This window comes from Strongylocentrotus purpuratus, unplaced genomic scaffold (genome assembly GCF_000002235.5).
Source record: "Strongylocentrotus purpuratus isolate Spur 01 unplaced genomic scaffold, Spur_5.0 spur5_scaffold_15, whole genome shotgun sequence".
In the NCBI taxonomy this organism is placed as follows: Eukaryota; Metazoa; Echinodermata; class Echinoidea; order Camarodonta; family Strongylocentrotidae; genus Strongylocentrotus; species Strongylocentrotus purpuratus.
The window spans coordinates 17,452,433-17,457,648 of record NW_022145600.1 but is presented as its reverse complement, the minus strand read 5'-3'; the positions used below and the strand labels follow the sequence as shown (position 1 = coordinate 17,457,648).

At 40.2% G+C, this 5,216-nt stretch overlaps 1 long non-coding RNA gene across 1 annotated transcript; it reads left to right on the top strand.

The window, feature by feature from the left end:
- The first annotated feature begins 2,146 nt into the window (after positions 1–2,146).
- LOC115924063 lies at positions 2,147–5,216 on the top strand. The gene is made up of 3 exons (XR_004064152.1): positions 2,147–2,387; positions 4,469–4,618; positions 5,146–5,216. It is a non-coding gene; the product is annotated as an uncharacterized LOC115924063 (long non-coding RNA).

Below are 5,216 nucleotides of genomic sequence, written 5' to 3'. Positions count from 1 at the left end.
GGTTCATTTTTGTTCTTAGATCAAGAATGACTTTGTTTTAAGTCTGATCAAAAGAGCGCGGTTGTCGTCATCAAAATTGTACAATCGAGAACAGGATATCATAATCAAGTGGACTTTTGATCTTGCTCGCGCGGTGCTCACATCGTAGAAAAACAGTGTGTACCAACAGATTTTATCTCCTCGACTCGGATGCATTAAATTGTAATATCTGACAATGCTTAGGTAATATGGGTAAGGAAGGGCGCTGCATTATTACTGACGTAATTAGGCCGCGCGACGGTTCAGAGCCAAAAGGGCATTATAACTATGTGAAGCATACGAGTTAACGCCCTTCTGGCTTCAAACCGATGAGGCCACCGTGGGTAAATCAAACTTAAATATAGTTACCAGTAGGCATAATTGCAGTGCCCGCAGGAAGAGCAGTATTAATACTGATGTGGCTACCCTGGGTAAATAAGACCCATTTTAATAACTTTACTGTCATCTTGTTTTTATTCATAGCTATATACGATACATCATACTCGATTGACATATGCAGTTCTGTGGTCGTGAAGTACGACGATCCCGACGATGCCAATGATTTGGGCCTCCCGTGCTCAGCATCGTTGACCACCATGACCTCGTACGTCATCATCGTCGGTGCCCTTCTCCATTTCATCCTTCGCTGATGACCGATCTGACCGGTGAACGGGCAGCGGTGCAGCTGCGGTGTATATATATAGCGGTGTATTATGTAATAAGCATAACTCTATGCACGTTATCATTTCGCTACGTATAATTATGTACATCATTAATGTTTTGATAAGGAAAAACGTTTTCATCAGCCAGCTAGTTTTATAGCAAAATGAGACATATTTGATCTTTGTAAATAATTTGTTGTTAATTCTTGAGCTTCAGAGAGCTTCAGGAAATATAACAGAAGTGTGTGCAGATAAATGGATTGGAAAAAGCTGGCTGCAGCCCACCAGAGCCACTTTCCAGAGATGTAGCTAGACGGCCCACGAAGAACATATAGAAATTAAGAAACTTGGTTAAAAAATAGTCGACGAGACCGACATTTGTCTTTGTTTCCCTGATTATAGGCTATATCTTTTTTGATGTTGCTGTTATATAAAGAGTTTAATGGAAAAGGGCGCTGTTGTAATTGCTGTTGTTTTTTTAACATGGGAAGAAAACGCTTTGAAAGGGTCATGGAATACATGTGCGACTTACCAATCATGGTAATCAAGTTTGTTTCCGCTATCGAGACAGCAGACAGTGTAAGGGCACAAGGTACATACAAATACATGTGTGGGACTATGAACGGGCTGGATTTTTTGTGTTACTGAATTGTGCTCAGAATTCAAGTAATTCATCTATTAAATGCATGACTATAACAGACAAGAAACAAGTCAAAGGTAAGGACAAAATTCAGTGCTTATCCATATAACAGAAATTTGCATGAAATACCATCAAGAAAGCTATCTAAATTTGTCAGAAATTAGCGACAAACACACCAAATTCAGCGCTGCAATGACGCACAAAACGGTGTAGAATTCAACTTTTCATCCACCAAATGAATTCAAACACTTGCATTATACAATCTTCAATACCTGTATCACCGATATCGCAAGCAATAAAATCACAATCTAGATCTACGGCTACGGCTAATAAAACGTAGGGCCTACCCTTGGTGTTCTTGCTGTCTAGCGACCAATTCTTCGCACACGCACAATTAATAAATGTATGGTATCCGCGATCGCTCAAACCAGTTTTTAAGCAAGACCGTGAACTATTCCCGGTAACTTGAATTTTACCCTCGAACTATTACATGGGCGTGGCATCTTTCGTTTATTTATGGGAATGGCTAAAACCATGACTGCAATTTCGACCAATCAGATGGCTGAATTTCTTAAGTGAGGTATATAAAATCTTTTACTTAATACCGCATTCCTTATATATTTTACTCTAAATCTTGCATTGCGCTTAATCTAGCGATGTATGATTGCATGTCTCCCTTTAATCATTTGCGATTAAACGCTTGTGTAACGTATCATAAGCACGAGCGGAGGTCTTGTTCTTTTTTTGTTGTAATTCTCCAGCGTGTCTGTTTGAAATCGAAATAAGCACATAAAGGGATATGGATCAACAACAATACAGAGAACTTATGTGACGCTACTTGTTGATTTAGTACATACCGCTGTGCACTCTCGCAAGTTAGACAAATTAAGTTCAAGGATAAAATACCGTTCTATAACCGTTTCAGGCTGTTCATTGACTGGTTGGTTATTGTATTATTTGCTGTATTTTCTGATGTGAATTGTCCTGCAACAAGAAAAGGCCATGACTTATCCACAGCCCATCGATGTGAGGTTGGATTCAGGTTGCATGTAACTGCACATTGACAGGTAATTATACATATGGGGGAACTGCATTTGTATACACAAAGGAGTATTATGATAATACGTACTTTGTGCATGCGTTTGTGTACATAAGTGCACAAGCACGGATGATAAATGCAGTGTAGAGTTCACTTTAGATTTCACTCAGTCTATATCAGGCGCATTATGATATCACGACATCGATAATAAATTTCAATGAAATAACACTTCCTGAAGCGATTTGGCTTCATGGCGTTCATGATACGAATTAAAAGGGTAAACGGGGTGTAGAGTATTATTCATTGTATGTATTGGCGGATCCGTGATTCTCTCGGGGGGGGGGGGGTACTCAGATTATAGTCGGACGGGGATGTGCGGCTGAGACCTCCGAACCCATACCCACATCCAAGGTCCTTTTGCTGTAAATAGGTACCCATGTCTAAGGATTTTTTTGTGAAAAATGGACCCATGTCTAAGGATTTCAAACTTTAAATATTACATTTTTTAGCTGTAATAATACAATGGCCAATCATTTTGCAGTTTCTCAGTTTTTAAAAGGGTAAACGGGGTGTAGAGTATTATTCATTGTATGTATTGGCGGATCCGTGATTCTCTCCGGGGGGGGGGGGTACTCAGATTATAGTCGGACGGGGTGTGCGGCTGAGACCTCCGAACCCATACCCACATCCAAGGTCCTTTTGCTGTAAATAGGTACCCATGTCTAAGGATTTTTTTGGTGAAAAATGGACCCATTTCTAAGGATTTCAAACTTTAAATATTACATTTTTTTTAGCTGTAATAATACAATGGCCAATCATTTTGCAGTTTCTCGATAAAATTCTTTATTAGTAAAATATCATAATACATTTAGTTTACAAGTTTTTACACACATAAAGATGAAAACACCGGGCTGCTGGCCTGCCGGCTGCTGGGCATAGGGTAAGGGCAGGGTATAGCTGCCGATCATATCATTTTCAGCGCGCGAAGCGCTACAAGTTCCCGTGGGCACTACCCCTATACGGGCGGATACCATACCTAACGCGCATTATGCCATATGAGTACCCGGTATAGGGCCCATGGGGTCCTGATATATGTGGTTCCCCGGGGTCTAGTTGGGTTTACGAGCTACGTACACCTCGTACACGGGAAATGCAATCACTGAAGGATTCCCCAATATTGTTTAGGCCCCGGATTTATTTAGAGATGGGAGAGATTTAAGCATTTACAATGTAGGCTCGAGTATTTAGGAGCAAATCCCCAAATCCCGGAAAAAATGAGGGAGAAAAGAGGAGAAAGGAATAAATGAAAAAAGGGACGCATGTCGAAGGTTTTTTTTTTCAATGAAAAGGGGACCCATGTCTAAGGATCTTTCCTGAAAAAGTTACTTTTCCGAGCGGCACATCCCCGTATACCCAATATACGTGAGTCCCCCCCCCCCCCGCCCCCGGGGATTCTCTCCGGGATTCTCTCACGTCCCCAGTTTTAGCGGGATTTTTTAGGCACTGTACATACTAAGGTTTATTTAAACTCACAACTCCCTGGTTCAACCATCAATCCCCTTTGCATACCTGCCAACCCTTACGAATAATCCGGAATATTCCGTTTTTCTAGATTTCTAGGACCTGAAAATCAATATTCCGATTTTTCAAAATTTGTTGTTGTGTGTGTGTGTTAAAGCCAAGTTTAGGCTAATTTAATCATGTCCCGCGATTTGATAGTTCACATATTGTGTGCGTTTAATGACTGCATGATCGAGCAGCAAATTTGTATTCGTTTTTTGGTACAGATTTACCGCGTATTGCCGGTTTCACTGGCCCTGCAAGTGAGACTTCTTATTTTTGAAGGCATAACATGCTAAAAATTCCTACTTCTTATTTCAAATGTTGGCAGGTATGCCTTTGGTATGCGATATTTTCCATGGGGGCCAGCTACTGTTTAATTATGATCACTATCCTATATAGAATCATCACTACTCTGTTGTTGTGCTTGTGGGTGTGTGTTCGCGTGCGTGCGTGTGTGCGTTTTGGGTTTGTTTTTAAGTGTCACGGAAAAGTTTCATAAATACTTTTTTGACGGTTTTTATTCACATGTTTTTTTTTTTTTTACAGGAAACCATCAAAGCCGAACAGTGTCATAATTGGTAGCCATGGCAACACAATTGGTCTCCTCCACTCTCATCGTGCTCTTGGCTGCCATGTTGCACCAATCATCAGGATGTTCTTGTGATCGAAGTCCAAGATTCTGCATGTCAGACTTTGGTAATACAGTCAAATCTGCTTTAGTGACCACCTGTATAAAAAGACCACGTTTTTTGTTTCCCTTGAAAAATGGTTTCTCATTGAAACATGTACTAATGGCACCTGTACATGAAGACCACCTGCCTATAACGACCACTTTTATTGTCTCCCTCGGGTGGTCATTATAGACAGGTTTCTCCGTATCATCATTCTAAAATCACGTTTAACAAATGGAAAGCTTAGACCTTCCTTTATTAAACCCTAGTTTGGATATTTGCCTAAACAAATTGTCGAGTTTTAGGATATTTACCTTCTTTGTTTATCTCATTTTTAGTTAATTGGTTCTAGCTGTCCTTGATTTTACAATCGATATTACGAGATAAAAACACAATATTATAATTATAACCAGTGGCTAAAATGCATAATTCAGAAAGGCATAGGCCTTCTTTTGGCTTACGTCATGACTCCTGTGTATTCGAAGAGCAGAAAGACACTTTTGGAATGAATTGTGAATACTTTCCCTTGCTCGTCCGTTGCTTTATCAACAGCTATCAGAGGAACGATTCTAGCTGTCCAACGCAATGCCTTGACACAGGAAAATTTGGTTTACAGCGTACAT